The sequence below is a fragment of the Sinocyclocheilus anshuiensis genome, unplaced genomic scaffold (genome assembly GCF_001515605.1).
Source record: "Sinocyclocheilus anshuiensis isolate Anshui unplaced genomic scaffold, SAMN03320099.WGS_v1.1 scaffold476, whole genome shotgun sequence".
Classification (NCBI taxonomy): domain Eukaryota; kingdom Metazoa; phylum Chordata; class Actinopteri; order Cypriniformes; family Cyprinidae; genus Sinocyclocheilus; species Sinocyclocheilus anshuiensis.
Window position 1 is genome coordinate 1,376,364 of NW_015554139.1, and position 11,266 is coordinate 1,387,629.

The following is an 11,266-nucleotide window of genomic DNA, read 5'->3' on the forward strand; positions in this document are numbered from 1 at the left end:
GAACGCAAATGACTGAATTCATCTGAACCCAGTTCAGAAAGGTTTCTGAGATTAAACAATTCTTTTGCCTAACTTTTTTTTTTTTTTTTTGTAACTAATCTAAACTAAATAATCAAAATAATTAACAAAATAATAAAATGATTGCCTTTTGAAGTCGTGCTGTTTATACCGTTCTTAAACTTTGCTTCTTCGGACTTTGCTGCAGTTTATTGGTGCCTAACCCGTACAGACTGATTTATAGACTCCTCCTTATTAAGCGCTCGGTGTCTCGCATCGCTTTGGGGAAACCGGGACTACGGCGCAACATGTATCCAGCGCGGCGCGGGCGAACGCGTGCTGCGGACTCAAAGACGTGTCGGCGCGCGTTAACTCTGAAGTGGAGCGCTGGATGGATTCTAATGTTTTCATTCATCAATAACACCTGTGCGCAAGGTAAGCGTCTCCGGTCTTATAGTGGCCCCTGAGACTCCGAGCTCACGAGTCAGTGATGTGTGGGATTTATGGAAAGAATCCTTACTGAATGCTAATGGAATTCCTGTCATAATTTGGAACCAATTCTAACGGGATCAAACATGAATCCTGTTAGAATCGAAGAGCATACTGGTTAAGCTGAAATCTCCAGATTGTTTTCAAGATTTCAATTTATTCAGATCTTAAGGTCACTTCTAAACTATGATAGCACTATTGTTATTATTATTCCTTTGGGAATAAAGCAATCATTGTTTAATAATGAAATTTGTAGTATGATATTTGCTGCTATGAATTTGTAGGTGATAACCCGGCAGATGTGGTTGAACTAATACCCTGTGGTCTCTAGCTCTGGCCAACATGTCCCATCACTTGTAGTACAATCCCATGGGATGGAGAGATCACAGGCACCCAACATCACTGCATATTACAGTTCACGTATGTTAGTTGCTACTACCACACTTACACAATGGGTAAAGTTTGAAAAGAGAGGTCTGTTCAGAGAACAAAACATTTATCTCAGCTCATTTGTGATCAGATTGTAGAAAAATGACATAAATGCCTAAATACAATGATGGATGCAAGCTTTTTTTGTTGTGTGTCTAGCTGAAAGAAAATTCAATTCAATTGTCATTTCAATTACCATGCTGTTTTGCCCATTTGGTTGGCGGAAATACAATGAACCTGCTGATATTTTGGCCAATTTGAGATAATTGGCTAAGAACTGTGCTCTTTTGTTAGATTAACAGAAATGGTCGTTCCACCATGTCAGTTCTTAAAGTAAAAAATCTACAGACAGCCTTGTGAAAGTATAATGCACATTATTTATTTATTTTTGTAATTGTTTACTAAAATAATTAAAATACTTAGAAAATTGATTATTTTAAGTAAACGTTGTAAGTTATTGTAAACAAATTCAGCTTTTTTTGTATTTAATGTTATTATTTATTTTATAATATCATACATAATATTTGTAATACATAATATTTTATAATAAATTGATTGCAACCACTTACCTTAAAAAAATTTAGTAAATTAAATGAATAATTTTTTCAGTGTTGGCAATTAATGACAATAAATAATGAACATAAATAAAATAAAGCAAATGAGCAAGAGAGATATGTTCATTTAAAATGAAAACTGACTTGTCGAACAACTACATAAACCAACAATATAGTTGCATCAATCTACTATCCATCTCCCAGAGTGTCATACCATCGCTTGTTCGTCCAGTTAGCTTCTGAGGGTATTTTACCTTTTGACAAGGTGTTCTGCTCTGTCCACTGGGTGCATTTCTCATCTATTAGCTGCTGTAAAAATGGCCTCGGCATCCGCAGGCAGATGGCTGATATACAGCCCAGTGATCCATCCTGGTTGACAGATCTTAAAGTACTGGCACTGGTGATTCATTCTCTGTGAAGGAGCATGGATAGGCTGAGGTACATCTGATAATTACAATGCCCTAAGCATTGGAGTGCTAAAAGTGGCATAATCCTTGAGCATGTTGGCCTTTGAACAGGCCACATTGGGGTATAAATGACCCCCTATCTTATCTAAAAAGCGTTCAGCCGTCCCCTATTATGCATGGCACTGTGTTGCTGACACTTATTAGCATCCTGTCATGGAGCGTATGCATACACTAGCACACTAAAGACAAGGTCTGTCCGATGTTTGTTTAGAGCTGAGGGCAGCTTTGTTTTTCCTTGTATTGATCAGATCCCTGTTTTCAGCCGTAAGTGTACTTTCAATGCCCTTGGACAGCTTTAAGGGAGCTTTGTGGTGACTAAAAGGAAACCCAGCACTTTAGTCAATGGGTAGAAAAAGCTCTTTGAACCCTTTTCACCTCAAGTCTTTCTCTGGTGATCAATTGCTCTGCTCCACTTGAAGCTGCCAGACTTTGCAGCCCTGAGCGACCAAATGGGTACCTGTCACAGAGGGTGGCAAGAAGAAGCAGCAGCAAGTCGAAGGCTCTTTCTTTCACGGAGGGTGGCAATAACCACCATCGGGGAGCGACGAGCCTCTGATGCCCAACGTTCCCCCCACGGGGCCTCTGTATTTGTTCTGAAGCTTCCTGCTAATGAGTATCAGCGTGACTGGCGTGCAGGGTATGGCAGAATGGGATCAGTCATCCTTGCGGATGGTGGGGAACATGGAGGATTCCATAAATTAGGAGGGCTCAGAAGCTGAAGAGGTCTCTGGGGACGCAGAGGTGTCATGTGCTTGTTTTTTTCCATCCAAAGGCTGAATATGTTTCTCATGCTGCGTTTAATAGCGATCCGGGCTCTAATTCCACCGGGATACCTGATAGAGTCCACTAAAAGAGACGGCTCCAACAGAGTGACACTTATTTTGCACTCATTGAAAATCAGAAACCCCCTTCGTGAGGCTGACTGCCTTTGGAGAGTGCTACCATTAAACCAGTGCACAAATGCCTTACGAACTCTTGAAGAAAAGCACAGATATGCCTCTGAACATTTGTGTGCGTGTCTGGACAGTTTCTTCCTTGGATTTTGAACTAATCCCGACTGTTCTATTGCATTTTTGAAACAATGTCTTAGTGGCACTTTGTTGCCTCATATGACAGCTGTCAGCCATCTTTAAATCTTCTGATCATATTTGATAATCCTCCATGCGTACAAAAATGAATTCGGGTGGAATCCACATCTTTATGCGATTAAAACTGCCTGCTCTGTTATTTAAGCGGGATAGCGTGTGCGTGCAGGCATATGTCAAGACGTCAGCCACATTTCATTCACGCAAATGAAGGGAATCTGACCCATTTGCCTTAAAAGCTCCAGGAAATTTGAGCCACAGTCGCGGTAGTTTAAATACGCCGCCATGCGGATGTTCCCCTCCTTTGAGGGCACCAGTAAAAGCTTGTTCCCATATGAACACATGGGACTCGCGCGCTGTTTTTTGATGTCCCAGTTGGGCCATAATGAGCATGGAAGACCGCAGCTCCCTAGATGCCCTGTCATAATTATGCGCCCGTACACCAGTTGCGGCATATTTATCTGTACGCGCCGTGACACTTATTTAATTAAACGTCTTCGAAGCAAGGTCCCGGCATGGCAACAGATGTCTCGTGAATTTTTGACAAAACACTCTGCGTTTTCTGCGAGCCCTAGCTGCGACAGCCCCAGCGCAAGGCCCCTCGGTGAAACAGACTGACAGCCCAGTTCCTGCGATCCCACGCCGTCTAACACAGTAGCTCATCCTCGTTCCTTGCCATTGCAGTCTGCTGATGTTTATTCATACAGCCAGTAGACTGAGGAATGAATAAATGGCTCAAAATGAGGCACGTCGACCTCTGAAAGGCTCCGTCTGTTTTTTCATTACTGGATGTCAAACTTTGCCTCTTATCAGAGCGGGTGGCTCACGTTAATCTGCCTCAAGACCAAATGCGATTGTAGCCTAATATTAGAGAACCTGTAGACTGACTGTACGGAGCCTGTATCTCGCTCCAGGAGGCTTTTAAACGGACTCGTTCGAGCTGTAAAACTGTTTGGATAGTGCAGAATGGAAATATAATCAGATAAGTTTAGACTTTAGGGCCCCTGCCTAGTAATTGCAGTGAGCCTGAGGGGGTATGACTGTCAGTGTTTGTGTGAGGCCAACGAGTCAGATCTAGCAATGCAACCATGAAATGCCGGCTCCTAATGCAGTCCCCGAGGAGATCCGACTGCTTGCAATCCATTCGCTGCGAGCGCTCGAAAGAACCCGTTTCATTATTCTGCTGCAAATGAAAGTCTTTATATTACGCCACTGGAACGGCATTGTTATCGTGTTTGATTCTGTCTCAATAGTCTGTTGACGCAGACAAGGATTAATGCATGAAGCTTTTTAAAATTCTGTGTTAAACCGAATCCTGTGAATTTCTGCAAACATCATTTGGCTCCGGAATCTCAGGCTGGCTCCAATCAGTAAGGAAGCAGTTTCTGTCCACGACCAGCTGCTGGAAGCTGCTCGCCTGATGATGATAATGAGAACCCTTCAGTTTTGTAATCGGCTGCTCTCTTAATATTGCTACAGTGTTCAGTTTTACAACAATTTTATTTATGTCGAGAACATATAAGTGTTTGTTCACTATCACTATGGCAAAGTGATTAACTCATGGCTTCAGTATGTATCACATCCATTCATAGCACGGCACTTGATGGTAGATGCTGGTTGTGTAGGTTGAAAGTTGATGCTGTGTATGAGGATTGATCTACTGGAGCTGAAGATGAGTTACAGTTTGTGTTGTTGAGGGATATTTCACGCTATTGACAAGACTATCACTTCATATGTTGTGCTTTGAATGCTTGACTCCATTGTGGGATGTTGATGTCAAGACGTCATTGTTCAAAAAGCTTGGTTTACAAGCGGAACCGGCACCAAACCAGCATAGAAATCATAGACTAGTCATAGAAAACTAGACTAGTCTGCAGGGTTTAACTATGAGAGTCTTGTATCTGACCATCTAAAGGTATATAATATTAGTGACATTGATCAAATTAGTGACCATTGTTAGTCGAATGAGATATTTGTACAAGACCCCAGAAAATTCAATGCTGTTAAAAATACACCAACATTTAAAAAGAAAAAACTGGCCTCCTGTCTGACTCGCTGTGTGTGTGTGTGCTGCTCGATATTTGCATGAGTGAGCTATTATTTCTAGTGTACCCATTCAAAACATATTTTCCACTGTTCTCTTCCAAGTCAAATGAATATGAATAATCACAATTTACTTAAGCGCTGTGTTTGGCAGGCTGATAAATTGTTTGCTTTTGGCACAAAATTGCCTTTGAACTTAAAATTTAAAGTTTAAAAAAACTAAAATTATTATAATTTGATCTGGTTTCATTTAGATCATAAACATACATTAAAAGTGTTTTCGCTACATTTTTTAAATGTACAGCTACATTATTTGTGAAGCTAAATACAAAACGTTCCATGAACATCACAATTTGTTTTTTTGTAGTACAGATGTGTGACAGTACAGTAACTTAAAGAAAATTTTAAACCACTGTTATTTTGGGTGTATAAAATGGCCACACTTTAGTTTAGGGACCAATTCTCACTAACTACGTCTTTTGCCTCAATAAACTCCTAATTTTCTGCCTATTAATAGTTAGGAAGGTAGTTCTGAAGTTTAGGTATGGGGTTGGGGTAACACTTTAGTTTAGGGACCAATTACTTACTTATTAACATGCATATTACTAGCATATTACTAGCATATGCACACATTAATGCCTTATTCTGCATGACCATATTTTAAATCCCTTAATCCTACCCCATACCTAAACTTAACAACTACCTTACTGACTATTAATAAACAGCAAATTAGGAGTTTATTGAGGCAAAAATCATAGTTAATAGTTAGTTAATAGTGAGAACTGGTCCCCATATATATATACCATATATGGATACACACGCACACACACACACACACACACACACACACACACACACACACACACACACACACTTAGTGTGTGTTTGTATGGCAAGTGCATTGGACATAGAGAATATTAGCAAGTGCATTGGACATAGAGAATATTACAAAGAGCAAAGAAAATATGGCTGATGAAGGTCACAAACATGACAGGCTGTTTCAATAAACATTTCATATTTCTTGCAATTTACTGCAGCATGCAGGATTTTTCTCTCTTATGCAATTTTTTTTAAATGTTGTACTGCAACAACATGACCTAAAGGCAACCAAAATACAACATTGTGAAATGTTGTTGAAACGTTTTGTCCTTGCTGGGATGCCAGCCACAATATCATTCAATTTGATGTAATATTGAATGATAACATACAATACTGACCCTGTTTACTTTCTTAACCCTTGTGTTGTGCTAGAAATCCTTCATCTAATTTGGTGTTCCCGGTCAAAAACGACCAGCCTTTTATCCTGTTTTTGAGTGGAAAAAAAACCAAAAAACAATATTTAGTCAAAAACAGATGTGCATAAGCTCAAGTGATCAATCAGTTCCAAAAAGAAATACAAAATCTGTGATAATTTAAAGAAAACAAGTCAAAAAGTCTGAATCCAATATTTGCTAATAATTTAGCATAACAAGAAATTTATGAGCACTTTTTTGTAGGCTGGTAATTTTTAATAAGTGTATCAAGATGCAAAAAAAAAAATAAAAAAAATCCCAAAACCAATATTTTTGAGAGGTTGTTATACCCTGTGTGAACAAAATCAGTAGGTTTTAGTCCAATGCGCTAACATTGTAACATTTGTTTGCATATTCTTTATACAAAATCTAACGATGCCTTTGAAATGTGTTTCCGTTCTGTTGACGTAATCAAAACCGTGTGGGATTAAAAGAACCAATGAACCAATAAGTTTTCTCTTTTCTGGATAAGGCTTTGTTTTGCACCTGAGCTCAAATCAATCTACAAACCAAAAAAAGCTGTAATAGAATATTTACAATTCTATTTCACAGGCAGATCATTTGATATTTAAGGTGGGTGGAAACAGAAGCTGAATGCTGTAAGATTGAATGCTTGATGAGAGGGATGTCAATAATGAAATTCCTGCTTTTGGAGGAAACGTATTACTTCAGGGCTAGTTTAAATAAAATATCATCAGCTTGAGTGAATTTGGTTTTCATTTTCTGGTTGTTTACTGCAACATATTATGTTTCTGGTATTATAGGCTTAATAAACGTTCTGCATGTGCATTTCCTTCGAGATAATTTGTTAAGAAATTCAGGGCAAATTTTGCACAAGTCAAAGTGGAAAAGGTTGGCATGTGTGTCCTTATAAAGTCTTTATGTAGAGAAGGTTGTTTCTGAATAGGCGCAATGCACAGTGATCGTCTTCTGAAGAGACCTTGGCCACTGACATGCTTAGCATTGAAATGAAATTAGCAGGTCTTTCAAAGCGATCTCGTCATGGCAGAATTGTTTTGGAAAGGAGAAAATGTGATGAAATTCTGACAAAGTGTCATTTTCCTGCTGCATACAAGCTTGTTTCAAGCCGCTGGGCTGTTCAGTGTAAACATTTAAACAACAGAAAGCTTGACTGAACGGAAACAGCAGCTAGAAACAAAGCCCTCTACATATTTTCCCTTATTCAGCGTCATCCTCCTGGGAAACTGGGAGTGCATTCTTGTGTTGTGAATAAAATAGCAAAGTGGCAACACGACTGTATGATAGAGACATTGATAGAAAGATTGAAAAGGGGGGAGGCGGAGGGGGAGAGGAAAGCAAAGGAGATGCAAGCCTCGTTTTATTCTGAAAAGCTCCAGCGCTATGAACCCATTTATGTGCACAAAAGACTGAGCTTTGTTGTTCTGTGCTCAAAAAAGGTGCTCAAACCAAGCCCGGCCAATCATAACATGGATAATTTTACCCATAAAACCCATAAAACAATCTTTTGCTCTCTGTTCGTCAGAGCTTTTTCTCTTGGTAACACAAAAAGCTGTCAACACAGAGCGGTGCCGCAAACCATTTTGAGTAGTCTTTCACAGATTTCATGGATTTTGCCTTAAAGATCCTGTGTAATTGGAGTTTTGTGGCTTTTAGTCTACGTCTGTCAGCTTTGAAGGCGTCTACACTGTAAATGTTAATGTACTCTTAGTTTACAAAACAAACCTTTAGTAGATAGAGTACATGCACTTAAAATTGACAGACCAAAATACTGAGTTTTAGTGCCATGTTAAAAATCTAAGATTATAAATTTAGTCATAATGTGTTGAGAATAATGTTTCATGAGTAATGTTTTGAGGCCCTTTTACGAGAAAAAAGGCATGAAGTTTCATATAAGAATAAAGGTGAAACATTAACAAACGCAAATATTAAAGTAAAATATTTTGAGAATAAAGGTGTAACGCTGAGCTCTCCCCACCAGCACAGACTCAGCGCGTGCGGGAATGTGTGGCTGTTTGATGTCACTTGTGTTTCTCTCTCTTCCTTTCCTTCTTATTTCGCTGTCTTCCATCTCGTTTGCGCTTCTTCAAATGTTAGCGACGTAGCGAGCGACCCTGCAGCCGTCTCGTGTGCTTGATGTTTCTTTGCATCGCACCTTCCTTGCAAAACAAATTGACTGCTGCTTTGAGGTGGAAGCTCACAAGCCCCTGGTGTGTTTCTGAAACTGGTATGTGTGTGTTCACGTATATGCGTGAGTGTACTTGTACAAGGCATGCAAAAAATATATAAATGTTGATTCGCTGTTCACAATCACTACACAATATCTTCCCCTCACTGATTCTGTATTTATCACGTATAGTCAGTCATGGCATTAAAAGGAGAAAGTTCACCCAAAAAAGAAAATTTTGTCACTCTTTACTCATTCACATGTTGTTCTAAACCCACATGCTGTTCGGTGGAACTCAAAAGGAGAAATTTTGAATTTTCAAGCAGTTCATTTGCATACAACATGATTACATACTATATGTGGCAAGCTCCAAAAATCAACAAAAAATATTTAAAAAGTAGCCCATATGACACTAAAATATGTTTAAGTCTTCTGAAGTCAGACCGATCTGAACAGACCGAATTTCACCCATAATTTTCCTTTCTTGTTCACAAAGTTCACTTCACAAAGTTGATACTAATACGAGTGAATGTTTCAATACCTATTTCAATGCACAATAATATGCTTTTGAACACACTCCTTTAATTGAAAATGTTTAGTATTAATATAAATATTATCCATTTAAATTTAGAACAGTGACATTTAGCCTCCAAGTATCTCTAATTAAATAAACATTGAACATTAAACCTAAAAAATAATAAAAAATAATTATTCAAGTCAGTATAGTCTTCACTGCATGATCATTAAATAAAACATTCATTAATAATGATTCTTTAAATTAGAAGACTGATTAAAGCTACTAAAGATATCCATCCTTTTCTTAACAGTATTGTTGCTTAATTAATATTGATGGCAGAATAAACAGCAGCACGTCTGTTAGGCTGCATATACAAGACGTTTTTTTGGTACTTTTGATGTCACTGATTTAAAATATAGAAATAATTTGCTACATGGGCTACTTTAATGGTTCTCACATTGTTTTGAGGGGGGTTTATAGTCACTGTGAAGTTTAATTAAAACAGAGCTGTGTAAATATTCTCCAAAATATCTGGGTAAAAAAATAACGACAGAGTGGAATACCAATTTTATGATTATTTTATATGCTTTTATAAAATAGTCTATTTATTTTGTAATATGCAATGATTGATCTTCTCAAGCTGCCAATGAGTTGCCCTGGGAAATTACATTTGGTTTTGTTTTCCTCTGCTAGGCTATAATTGTGAGTGTCTTACAAACTGACCAATCTAATGTGTTAATAGATTAGCGGCATTTAATTTGGACTGTTGTTATTACAATGAGGTACAAGACCCAAGAAAAGTCAATTCTATCACCGCCTGTGCCCTGAATGATTTAGTGAGGGTTAGTGAAGCTAGTGAGGTTAAATGGAAAAACTGCAGTGCATTGCTATTTGCTCCTCTTGCAGTAATGAATACTGACAGAGATACAAGAGATTGTGTGCGGATATTTATTTTAATTTCAAAGCGGGCAAGAAAGCGGACTCTAGTCTTTAGTCTTTATTGCCGTGATACATATAAACCGTTACAAAAACATGTGCGCTAAATTCTCGACAGACGCAGATTTTCATGCGGCCACACGCCGATGCTAAATTGCCTCTCAGATTTTTTGTATAAAGCATCGCTTCTGAGCTCAGTCTTGAAATGTTTCCAGAAGTGTTAGTGTTTCCAGTATCAAGCGGACCGTATTTACCATGTCCACCATTAGAATCAATTCTGGTCAATGGAGAAGTATGTTTGAAAGAAAGATGCTCTTTGTACAATAAATCCCTGTCATGTTGGTATCTGTTTATTATGAGGTCATTCAAAGGAAAAGAAAACGCATTTGAAAGACAGTGAGAGATGAAAAGAGAAAGAGATACCAAGTGAGTGCACTGGAGAACAGATATTGATGCGGTATACAGTAGTGCGCATCTCAAATTCAACCTTGATCCCATGTAGCTCAGAAAGCCTGTTTGTGTTTGGCTCTGTGTTCATTTGACGAGGGTTGTCGCCGTACCAAAATTTCAGTTGGTACCAATCCCAGTGAAATTTCACAGTTCTGCATACTCATTTCAGTACCACACCAACAACAGAACAATTATGAACACATTCGTTTTCATTATTGATGTTAGTAATAACAAATGAAAACACTGACATTTAGCCTTCAGGTTTTTCTCAGATAAGAAAACAAGTCGTTTTAAAATAAAGAACAAAGAATCAAATTTGATGCAATAAAAGAAATAACCGCAATAGAACAAAATCAATTAAAGAATAAACAGTGCTTGAAGTTTCTCAGTTATTCAGTTAAACATTTCATCTATCTATCTGTCTGTCTGTCTCCATCCATCCATCCATCCATCCATCTTGAGATTTCTATATTTGTGTGTGATCTTGGAAAACAAATCTATTTGATGTTTCAGTGTTTGTTTCCTTCCTCAAAACTCAGGCTTAGACCAGTATGGATGTCCGTGCTGTTAAGTGCTGTTTTGTGGACAAGGATAACCATTCTGTTCACTTAGTGGGTAAAGATGATAGACCAGAATTGTCTTTTCAGAGGGCAGTTGATGTTTTGAGTCTTGCTTGTCAAGATAGTTTAAAAGGAGAGGATGATGATGCGCAGTAGGCTCAAACATTAGTGACCACAGTTTCCCTTCACAGAACATTTTTGATATATACAGTCCTGTTCAAAAGATTCTTTTAAAGGGGTCATATGATGCGATTTCAAGTTTTCCTTTCTCTTTGGAGTGTTACAAGCTGTTCGTGAATAG

General features: G+C 38.3%; 1 pseudogene; it reads left to right on the forward strand.

The window, feature by feature from the left end:
• The first annotated feature begins 374 nt into the window (after window positions 1-374).
• The window catches only part of LOC107670438 (protein sidekick-2-like), a 143,277-nt pseudogene continuing 132,385 nt past the window's right edge, over window positions 375-11,266 (forward strand).